General features: G+C 42.1%; 1 long non-coding RNA gene across 1 annotated transcript; it reads left to right on the top strand.

The window, feature by feature from the left end:
• Positions 1-1,115: 1,115 nt before the first annotated feature.
• On the top strand, positions 1,116-5,191 carry LOC8036649. The gene is made up of 2 exons (XR_003917780.4): positions 1,116-1,193; positions 4,803-5,191. It is a non-coding gene; the product is annotated as an uncharacterized LOC8036649 (long non-coding RNA).
• The last annotated feature ends 7,292 nt before the right edge of the window (positions 5,192-12,483 follow it).

The raw sequence follows: 12,483 nt of genomic DNA, 5'->3' as shown, positions 1-12,483 counted from the left end.
GTAATGCTTAAAAAAAAAAAAGAATAAGGGACGTTAGGACAACTATTTTTACGAGTTTTGAACGGCTACTGTGCCTAAATAAAACCCCTTTTGTTCGTTTTTTTCATACGAACAGCACAAACCTTTACCGTTTAAGCAATGTAGATCTAAAAATTGCAACTTCTTCACAACCGTGGAACCAGACATCGGTTCTAGCTCCGGTTTTAGTTCGAAAATATAATTCGAAGCGTTACTCGCAAGCAACCCATATGTGGCACATATCAATAGGTCAACAAATGCACGAAGGGACAAGTTTTCTACCTCCGAAAATTCTACAAAAGATGCGGATGCCTCTTGCTGTCCAGCAAGTTGGGTAAAACTCAGACAGCCTGCTAGGTTTTACCAGGGCTGACCTTAATAACAGTTCAAAAGCAGTATCAACAAATAGACCAAAAAGGCCCACGTTAGCGTAAAAAAACACCAGATTAGGCTCGAGAATGTCTGGCATTTTACTTAACAATATTCTCTCCAAGGAATAATAGAAATCTTATAAATCTAAGGACAACAAAATACGGACCTTTTGGTGAACAGGAAACAGGCTGTCAAGTGATTTTCTTTGCTTCGTGTCTCAAGGTTCCGCTAATGATGTTTTTTAACAAGCTCGCCCGCACACTTTTGCTTCTAGTAATTTATCTTGTCTTTTGCGTACAGTTACCACACTTAAAGGTTTGCGTGACCAGATTTACAATGGTAATGGTTGAGGTCGAGCTGAGTTTGAAATTGTGCAAGAAACAAAATGTTTAGGTTTAAAACAAATATCGATCTTTAATATATGGAACCTTCGAGATTTGCACCTCTACTTTTCCTCGTTGTTGTTGTCCAGACGTCCTGGAGACTCTCGCAAATTTATCAGAAAAAAAGAAAAAAACAAATTCCGGAGGAGCGAGGGCATATCGGTAGACAGCGCCAAAAACTTTTTTATTTGAGCGCCCTTGCGAAAGCAAACATCTGCGTGCAGTCACGGGCTCGTTTTTAGGTGGCTATTTATCGACGCATCTGTATTCAAGTGGTGATGAGGTGCCACGACCCTGACGGAGGTAAGCGTGGTGTCCGCAGGGGTACCGCTGTATATAAGCCAACGGAAAGCGGGCCGACTCAGTGTCTTCGCAATCCGTACTCCTATTGACACAACGACGATGGCTGTCTCGAAGATGGTGAGTATCTAGATGGCGAGATCTAGATGCTTGCTCTGATGGTATCTAGATGGCTTGCTCTGATGGCCGGCTTAAGGATGTATCGGGGGCGAACGCAGACCAATTGCGAAATGCTTGTGTGTTGTTATGAACTATTCGCACTAGAGCGACAAACAGCAAGCCCCGAGAGTCACAAGTCTCTTTGAGGTGCAAAACGCACGCGAAAGCATCTTAGGCACACTTACAGTCTCTCGGCCTTCGTGCGGTAAGCACGAGGGATGTCAAGCCTGAAACGATACTTTAACTTGCTTGCTGCGCCTACTTTAGTTTCGACTGTTGCTGTTTGTTGCTTCAATGGGACTCGACAACTAGTGTTCCTGCACAAAATTATGTATGTATATATGTATATAAACATATTTTTCAAATCGTGATGTTGTTAAATATTTTATGGTTATTTGATGGTGTTGTAAGAAAAAACTTGATAGATATTTTAGGGAATGCCCACTAAATGATGTTCCGTTTCCAGTTCTTATACATTTTAGGCAAATATTTAATTTTTCAACTTTGGTTCGCTTGAAAGCTGAGATTTCCTCTTATTGTGTTTCCAAAAATAATAGAATGTAACATAAATGCAGAGACAATTACGTTCCTGTAACAATAAATAAATCTGCTCGAAATTAGAAGTTGTTCACAAATTAAAGAAGAAAAAAAGAGAGAAATAATAAAGGGCGTTTTCGTCCTTAAAAAAAGCGGAGCGTGACTTATTACGCTTACGCTTGGTTATTCGTGATATATTCATTGACGTTCTCATCGGCTAATAGAGAGTTTTAGGGTACCGTTTCTTCACATCCGGTACGGTACGATGAACCCTCCGGTACAAATTGTGCAAGCACGACCGCAGAAGATTCGCACATGCGCAGTTTGTACCGGAGGACCTATCGCACCGTATCAAAAGCAAAAAAAAAAAAAAAAAAAAATCTTTTTTTTAAATTATTTTTAACTGATTCGGCCTCTTTGGGGATGTAGTGACAGTCATACGTGTGTCACACGGGCACGTTAAAGGTCTTTGGAACGAACTCCTTTAAAGGGTCGGCGAACCAGCGTACGCCGATAGGCGCAAGATGGAGAGCTAATTCGCCGATCCTTTAAAGGAGGTCGTTCTAAAGGCCGCTAAATGTGAGCGTCTGACCCAGGTATAACTCGCCATTCAGTTTCTTGAGTTGCCAGCGGCAGGGTTCCAGGTGGTTCTTTATAATGTTTTTTTTTTTTTGTTTACCAGAATCTATGTTGCCTTCGTGTTTTAAATTTGCCTTGTGCAGCTCAAGATATCCGTTTTTTATAGACCGACACGCGGGCTTGACGTCACGGCGCTGCGGCGGCTATGCGATCGCGCCGGAGCCGGGGGGTGTGGGCAAAAGGGCGCACGTTTCGCATGGGTGTCATAGCATTTCAGCATTGCGCGAAGCTGTGTTGCCGTTAACCTCACCGAAATGTACAAGAAAAGTAGCGGAGTTAGCTTCTACAAGTTCCTGGTGGACTCTGAAAGGCATAGAAGGTGGATAATATCCGTGGATCGAAAATTATGGTCGCCTCGCGCGAACAACCGTTTGTGCGGCAAGCACCTTCTTGGAGGCAAGTGCGGCTACCATTTCGATCGCCGCCCCTAGGCTTGCTTATGTGCAGGGAAACCGTCGTCTGATCGAGACCACCCGAATTGTGTTCCCACGGCGTTCGCGCACAAAGCACCGGCCAGGCGCTCGTCGGAGGCTCGCTACGCCAGTGCTACCCAGCAGAAGGGGATCGGCGACAGAACGGTAGTGTTGTAGGCGTTGCCGAAAAAAAGTTACAAAATACGTTACCCGTTACTTGCAAATAAAAGGCGCGCGTTACCGAGCTATGTTGCCTAAAAATAAAAGGAACGCGTTACCCCTACCGATAAAATGTAGCGCACGTTACTTCTGCGTTACTTTTTAAATTATGATTTAACACGTTTTACGGTTTTGACGATACAGGTATGCATAAGCTCATATATCAAGAAATATTATGTTAATGTAGAAACTGAACATAATTGATTTATCTATTTCTACGGTTTCACCTCTCTCTTTTTTTTTTCTCACGAAAAAAACGTAAAGAAAAGCACGACTTGTCGCCTAAAATCACAGAAAAAATTAAAGTGTAATTGAAGTAACGAGTAGCGTAACTACGTTACTTGAAATAGTAACATAAGTACGTTACCCGTTACTGTGTCGAAAAAGTAACGAGTAGGTTACTACGTTACTGAAAAAGTAACGCGTTCCTGGTAACGCCGTCACCTGTAACATGTTACCGCTAAGACTGCTGAACGGACAAAGAGTTACTGCTTGTCATGCCTTGTGGTCATGACAGTAGGAAAAATAGCATACATTGACTTGAAGACGCTATGTGTATTTATTTAATTAATAAATACACTTCCGCAGACCCACAGTCTGCTGGTCCCGCCGACAATGCGGAAACCGACTCGAAGTAATCGTAGGCCTCGAGAGACTTGTACGCCCGCTCCTCGGCCGTGAACTGGCTTGGTGAAAAAACTAAATAAACGACGACGTAAGCCGTCGACTTCAGTGGCAGCAACTTCACGTCGGAAGTTCAGCAGGCCTTGTTTACGGCGTACGGATCCTCGTAGGCAATGCCGTCCACACAGAGTTCGTTTCCATACCGCCGCCATTCAGGCTCGGGTAGCGAGCTTAAATAGTCGGGCATAGCATACGACATACGTTGCCAGAAGCTACGACGCACGAATAAAGCTAGAAGCGTCCCTACAACGTCGACAGCGAGTGCACGCCACACAGCGCAATGGCGAAAACACTGAGACCCGGGTCGCTTTTGCCCACATAGCTACCGCGCATGCGCGACCTTCCGGCCGTGTTGGTAAACAGAGTCGCTCCGCGTGTCGGTCTCTAGCCCTCTCCCGTTACTATTGTCCCTGGCAACTTAAAAAGCCCAGCGCGTGGGGAGTCTTGAGAAAATGAGTATCGCTCCGAAGCTAATGACATTGAGGCATTGGCCAATAAGACTTCAGAGAACAAATGACAAGCAAAAACGCGTGGCAATAAGGATACGCACCCCGCGTTTCTTAATCTCTAAACGAGATTACGAAAAAAAGCAAAAAAAAAAAAAAAACCGAGAGGCAGCTGAAATTTAAAAGTTTCTTCAGATATCTTGTAAACAATATATTTTTCCTGTTACCTAGTTTTGGTGTGCTACCAACGCAATACTATACTATTAGGAAACAAAATACGATCCTTGATTGTTTTAAATTTTCAAAAAAGAAACAGAGTGTCTTAAATTTCGAAAGTGCTCCCCGTGAAAGCGCCTTATTAATTGCAAAATCACTGGCAGTTTTACGAAAGAAAACGCAAAGATTACGTTTACTCGTTCCGCTTCGCGATTCGATCTTCGACGTTCACATGGTGCAATCTCGTTGGCTCTGGAGAAATAATCAAACGCACGGGACTCCACACGACACCCAGCCTTTCCTAAGTTATTTGTAGTTATGTGTGACTATGAAGCGACTAAATCTGAAAGCAAAAGCATTTGGCAAGTGCTTAGAAATGTTCGAGCCAAATTTGGTTTAAATATTTTCGTGTGTAGGTTCTGCTGTTGGCCGTGGTGCTAGTCGTCACCATCTGCATCACCTCGACAGAAGGACAGCCACGACCCTCCGGACGTAACCCCGGACGTAACGCCGCACGTAACCCCAAGCCTTCTGGTGCTGGTGGTCGTCGGCCAAAAGGGTATCGCACTCCCCATCCCATCCAGCCTGGAGATATTCCTATTGGCTGAAGGGAACTGGCATCAAGAGCATCCTGAAGAATTTGTACTTTTTTCGGTCGCGGTGTTCAAAGGGCTCAAAGTGTTTTTTTAATATTTTTGAAACTTGTCGGATATGGACATTTGTTTCTGGCCTCAAACCTGCGTTGCCTGCTGCATTCTTGAAAGCGCCAGAACAAGAAGTACAGAAATAAAATCATGGGGCGTTCCTTTGTTTTGCTCTCTTGGGGATGTAGTTACCTACCTACATTCGAGGCACGAAACGGACGATTTAAATAACGGTGCACAAGCTGGAGAGCTGGTGAACTTCCAACATCTTGAACTCCCAAGACTTATTGGAGCAAGAAAGTGGACAACACATTCACATGTAGGTGAGGGTGTTGTCCACTTTGTTGTTCCTTAACCTTTGGTTTCCAAAATGTTGAAAACTAGATAAGCATTATGATCGTAGTAATCGTAAGAGCGTACTGACTAAAAAAACCCCTACTTCGGGTTCCTGTATGTATTTGTCACACAAGTTTTTTGACTCATGAACTCACTTACAGCTTAACAAGCGCACCATCTTATTAGTTCCTTGCAGTCGATAAGGTGGCAGCATTAGTACATAAGAGCGCCGAAGAACGAATAAGAAAATGAGAGGCGTAACCATAATGAGGAACGCGCTGCAGTTTTTAAGTTGTCGGTGCACATGAAAACAGAAGAAAGGGCCTCAGAAGACAAACTCCGACATGCAATTTTAGCAATTATTTTCTTGAGGATGAAAATTACCTGTAGCCTTATCTAAAGAGAGGAGCACAGACATTTAAAAAAACGTTTTACAGAAGGATGACGAGGAACTCGTAGATAATTTGTATTTTACGTGTTTTCTTTATAAACTTTAGCTTTTTATGAACATCAGAGCCTAACATATTTCAAGTAAGTCTGGTCTTTGACTTCGGCGCATTTTCCAAACTTTATGATATACCGAGTGGCCAAATTAACCACTTTGCTCTAGAAACAAAGCTATAAACCTGCCCATCAAAACAAGGGTGGGTAATGTAAATAATTACAGATATTGAAGATTGTGGCTATTCTGAACGAATCTTGCATACCATTTTAAAAATAACCATCTCTATTATCGACACAAACGGTGGTGTTTTAGATACAGGGGATTATGCCTACATGAGCGCATAATAATATTAACTTTCGTCATCTTGAGTTGGCTAACAATATTGTTCTATGACCTTTGCGACTGATACTCTTACCTATGAGTATCCAGTCGCATAGGTATTATTTTTTTAACTTATCAATACTATTATTCCAATGCATGGAATATAATAGGAGTGGCACAAGAATGAAGCACTATGTATACAAGATGCTTGCAATGTATGTGTAGGCCCCCGCCACCAGAATGCCACGAAAGAAACTCTGGACTACAATTGACAGCAGTGTGTCGGCAAGTATACACATAGCAGTACATGAACAATTACATAAAAGATTATCTTGCAGACAGTAGCAAATATGAAACAAGAGTTTTAACAGTGGAACGCCCTTGACAGTGAGGCGCCGATTGCAAAAAAAAAATCATATTTATACACTTGATAACAGTTGCTCAAGAAACGAGGAAACACACTCACAGTCGACTATATCTCGAGGTAGTTTGCTCCAATTGGACGCAGTACGCGGAAAAAAGGAGTGCTTAAACGCATCTACCCGAGAGTGACATTCAATAATTATTTTCGGGTGTGTGAATCGAGTGTTTGTCCATTGGCAAAAAGCGATATATTTATCCTGAGGTATTCTTATAGCTCCATTCACGATTATATAATGCATTTTTAGCCGGGCTATCTTTCTTCTGGATGACAGCGATGTTAAATCCGTTTGAAGCATTAATTTTGATGGTGAGTTCTTTCTTCCGAATTTGTTGAAGATAAACCTAAGAGCTTTTCTCTGAATCATCTCTAGTTTGTTTACGTTCTTTTGTGTGAAAGGGTCCCAAACGACGCCGGCATATTCAAGAATTGGCCGGATTAAAGTTTTATAAGCAAGCGATTTTGTAGAAGGCGGTGCACCCGGCAAGGTTCGTTTCAGAAACCATAACTTACTGTTGGCTCTCTTTCTGATTTAATCAATGTGAAGGTCCAATTTAAGTTCAGTAGAAAAAATAACGCCAAGATATTTAAAGGTTGTTACCTTGTTTAGTTTGTGACCAGATAACGCATAAGTGAAGTCAAGTGGGAGTTTCCTACGTGAAATATTCATACACACAGATTTGTTTTCATTAAATGTCATATGCCAATCGTTGCACCACTTGAAAATTTTGTTTAGGTTATTGTTTAATGCTATCTGGGCGTGGCGCGATTTTACTTCAGAATATTAGACGAAGTCATCTGCGAACAATGTTATGCGAACATTTATGTAATTAATTATATCACTGATAAATATTAAAAACAACATGGGTGGCAGAACTGTCCCTTGAGGTACCCCTGAGGTTACGGGCGATGTAACTGAAGGTTTATTGTTGTATGTTACGAATTGTTGCCTTCCCTTTAGGTAGTGTTCAAACCATTTTAATAATGAGTCAGATTTAAGAACAACGTTTAATTTAGCGAGAAGTTTGCCCTGGGAAACCTTGTCAAATGCCTTTGCGAAGTCTAGAATTATGATATCAACTTGAGAACGTTTATTTATACACTCATTACATTCATGTGTTGTTTCCAGTAGTTGTGTTTCGGTTGAAAGGCCTGTTCTGAAAACATGTTGTTCTTTTGTTAATAACGAGTGGTTTTTGAGATGATTAGTAATATGTGAGCATATGATATGTTCTAGAATTTTGCAACACTATGACGTTAATGAAATTGGTCTATAGTTCGCAACGTCTGTTTCCTTTTCGGATTTAAAGATAGGAACGATTCTCGAAACCTTTCAATCATCAGGCAGGGCCCGAGCAATAAAGATTGTTGGTAAAAAATGCGAAGGTATTTAGAGATCCACTCCGCGTAGCGTTTTAGGAATGCTGTGGGAATCAAGTCGGGACCGGGACTTCTCTTTTCATCAATGTTTAATAAAAGAGCCAGTATACCTTCTTCAGAAATGTGCAGCTCAGCAATCCTTGGAATATGATCTAAACTTTGGATTGGTGGCAGCGAACGATTATCAGAGGTAAAGACTGATACAAGGTTACTATATAAAGCCTCTGCAATAAGAAACGCTTCTTGCGTGAAATTACCGTGAATTAAAAAGTTATATGATATTTTCCGTTTAGGTTGAAGGTATCTCCAGACTTTTTTCGGCGAGGATGACATACAATTTGGAAGTGTATAGCTGTAGTATGTTGACTTTGCTGAGGACACCATTTCTTTATGGGTTTGATTCAATTTGCAAAGGAGTTGTTTATTTGTCAGGGAAGGGTTCCTCATCTATGTTTTTCCGTAGCCGGGAAATTTGGCGGCCGATATGAATGATCTCACGTGTGATCCAGGTGTTCGTCTTATTTATTTTGTGTGTTTTGTCCGAACATATTTAGCAACGCAATCTTCAATTATTTCTTTAAATTAGTTGCACAAGTCCTTCATGCACACATTCTGAGTTTCTGAAAGCTGCCGAAATGAATCGAGGGAGAGTTCTAGATGATCTAATATAGAAACGTCGTCCGCATTAAGAGAGTCATAAACGGGAACTAATATAATATGGATAGCCTTTTGTACTCTGACCTTGACGGCATTGCTGGAAAAATTCGCATTTTTCTTGCCGCTTCTGTTTTCACGTTTCAGAGCTAAAATGTCCACTAGGAACCAACTACGTAGATACATCAATATATGTTACACAATATTTATGTCATGATCAGAGTGGTCGACTGCCAAGAATTGGAAGTTAACCTGCGCGACGACTTCGAAGGCTGACACCTGTATAACATTGGTTTCAGCAGAGAATAAAAAAAAAAATCCTACCATTAAGCTGGTTGGGAAACACAGAAAATCTATTCGTGAACAAAGCGCCTACCATAACGTACGCCAACACTGGCAAAATTAAAATAAATACTGAATAAATTGCTGAATAACTGACTAAAATGTACAAATTAACTTCATAATTAATAAAAATGAACTCACGGTTCCAGCTAGAAACGTGCTGAGCGTCATTCAAAGCTCCCAAATCAGTCAAATTTAAATACTTAAAACACCTGTGACGCGTGATGTTGCGCGAAAGTCTCCATTCGTACAGCAGGCACAAGACTGGCGTTTCGAAAACGCCGATGATATCATGATCTGCGTTTCCGCATCGCCAGCCTTGTGTCTGCTGCGCCAGTTGAAGCTTTAGTACACCCCATGCTTCACAACAGCTTTAGGGACCTTCAAGCGTACCAAAAACAAAAACTACAGTAGTTGACGCCTTATAAAACACGGGACGCGGCTTACTGTGTTTACGCTTCTTGCCTTGTGATTTGCTCATCGCCGTTCATATAATCTAATGCTGCACTCTCACTGGTTGTGGATTGATGATCAGCTGTTCGGGGCTCGCCCTTGCCCTGCGTTTCTTTAGCTGTCCATGGCAATAGCAGTGAGTTTCGTTTTGCGGCGCGTCGTACGCTTCTCTAGGAAGATACGACAATACTAGGTGCACACCAGGGGTGGGCAGTATCGCGATACAAACGTATCGCGATAGTATTTCAGAAATATATTTCGTATCTGTATTTCTGTATCGCGATACATTTTTTTTATCAGTATCTGTATTCCTGTATCGAAATACATTTTTAATGTTCCTTTGTATCGCGATACAATCAGGGTGAAATGTAGTTCGTTACAGTTTTTGAGAAATACACCCCCGCCCCTCACACCTCCGGAAAAAAAAATATCCGAACTCTTTTTTTTTACTTCTGAAAGCACCAGGGTAAAGGAGATGCTACGGCATTGTTATTAAGATGACCAAGGTTCCTTCCAATACTCCAAACTATTTTTCTATGCTTCTTCTTCTCTCTTCTGAGAAGTGTTGCGTAGTCGGGGACTCGAACCAAGTGGCGTGCCAGGAGTGGAGTCAGAGGATCTTGTGCCGTAGGTCCTTAGGCAAGGGTTTCTTGAGTCATTGTTTGCTGGCATTTAATGCCCGCTGCTAACCATCTCTCTTGCCTTAGCGTCACAGTACACCCAGCCGGCAAAGCTGATTCACAGTACGTTGCAGCACGAGCCTGGTGATGGTTGACTTGAAATAGTGGGATGACTCACGCAGCGAAGTCCCACACATATTCGAATCCGTCTGCGGCTGCGCCCGTAAGATTTTACGGCTCAAGGATACGCTATCAGCTGACGTGAAGGTGATCCGATGCTCTGGTGATCCGACACCCAGGAAGGAGGCCAGACGTTGCCTCGATGTGCAGACCCAGACTTCGTACACCTGCGACCCGTCTTGAGCGCGCTGTTTTTCGGAGAGCTCGCACCTGTACGGGGCGATATCAGGCCGCAATCCACGAAGTCTCTGTTTGGATTATGCAAAGCGAAACTTGAGGACTGCAATCCATGCGTCAGTGGCGGAGGGTCAGCAGGAAGGGCCTTCACAACAGGGATACCACCGTATTGTTTTTTTCAAACGTAACAGAAGATAAGACATGTGTTCCAGAATGCTTCAGGTGGTCCACTATTTTGGAAAATTCCAAATGACACTGCCGGCACGATCTTCAACGAGGTAACCTACAACAAAAGTAAGTATTGTCCTTTCATTCAGCAGCGTGGTAAAGTTACATGTTCAAAGCCACACCAACAGATAAAGAATACCAGTTCATTTCACCGTGACGCCATGTGATCATTGTTGACAGGGCCGAGTGTCCTTATTGGACAGGGGCGTGGTGACGTTTTGATGGGATTTAGGATGACATGGAATTCATTTTGAGGTATTTTCGCATCCCTCGTCAGACAGACAGGATGTCAAGGGAAGGGACCGCGGTCAGTCCTTGATGGAACGTTTTTTTGAGCCCATTCAAGACTCCTCGTCGTCCGAAATCACTACTTTCAAGGCAAAGTGCCAAGCCTACGGGAAAGTAATTTCGGGATTAAAAACTTCCACTTACAACTTCGAGCTTCATCTCGTTTGGCGTCTCAAATAAAAAAAAATGTATTGCTGTATCAGTGTTTCTGTATTTGTATTCCTGTCCTCCCTAAAATGTATTCCTGTATTTGTATTTCCAAGGACTTTTTGCCTCTATTTAAGATGTATTTTCTATACGTATCGCGATACACTTTTACAGATATATTTTAGTATAAGTATTTTATGTACTATTTTAATGTATCCCAGTATTTGTATTTCCAAATACATTTTTGAGTATTTTTGCCCAACCGTGGTGCACACACGTGTGAGAAATCCCCTGCAGACGGACGATCGTGTGCAGGTATGCAGGGTCCCTACACGATGAACACAGGTGTGGATTCACAGCTCTCCTGTACGCTAAACGCCTTCCTGTTATTCGAATATTAAAAAAAGAAAATAATGTTCGACCATTTGTCTTTTACATGCGTATTATCAGTGTGATAATGAAACCATTGAACATATATATTACATGCCCCTCTTTGGCAATTCTTTTTTTTTGTCACCGACTGGGAACAAAATGATATACTGTAAACGACTTAATTCTCGTGGGGACCTAATTTTCGCGAATTTCAAGAATCGCCTCCGATTCTCGAAAAATAGGTCCCGCGAACAATTTCCGGCAAAATGTAAACACATTGGAATCTATATTGAGATCCCACCGCGTCGCGAAAATTAGAACCCGCGAATTATTTCAAAACTTAAGCCTTGACATAACTCGCGAAATATTGAGCCCGTGAAAAATAAGTCGTATACAGTATTCGTAAACAAAGCAGTACCGTTAAAGGTTGGTAGGGACGCAGAAATAGTTATTTTTTATGTTTGTGATTGGTAGCCTTTCCATTTGCTTAGTTTATCATTAGCCCAGACAAGAATGGCGATTATTTTCTGTAAAATACAGAGTGTCTTTAACAGTGCCAAAAGACCAACAGCTTGTCACGCTTGTACTCTCTTAAAAATGCCTTCTCGTCTACTTGCCCGCTAAACACTCGAAGAGCCAATCTCTGCGATCTAGGAAATCAGTTCAGCGAATGATCGTGAGGAACATCTCTTTAGACCTCAAAATTAAGTTTGCGTTCTGGCATTACGCAATGCAAGCATGGGGCTTTGCATTGCGTAATGCCACAGCGCAGACGTCCTTTTTAGGTCTAAACGGATGTTCCTCCTTATCATTCGCTGAGCTGATTTCGTAGATCGGAGAGATTAACTCTTTGGGTGTTTCGTGGGTCGGAAGTTTGTGGCCTAACCAGTCATCGCAGAAATGACCGGACGAGGAAATATGCTGCTTCATTAAGCAGTGTCTCTGCAGGGGGTGCATCCACCAGTCTATTGTCCAAAAAGATGGTGCACCGCAAATTCGCAAAAAATAAAAGTCCTGAAGAAGAAAAAAAAAAAACACTTGGGCGTGCAATTTTGAAGGCATTGGACATCGATAAAAAAGTAGATGAAT

Source organism: Ixodes scapularis, unplaced genomic scaffold, assembly GCF_016920785.2.
Source record: "Ixodes scapularis isolate PalLabHiFi unplaced genomic scaffold, ASM1692078v2 PGA_scaffold3__209_contigs__length_174095766, whole genome shotgun sequence".
Lineage (NCBI taxonomy): Eukaryota > Metazoa > Arthropoda > Arachnida > Ixodida > Ixodidae > Ixodes > Ixodes scapularis.
Note: the sequence above shows the minus strand (reverse complement) of the source record. Positions and strands in the feature narration are given on the sequence as shown.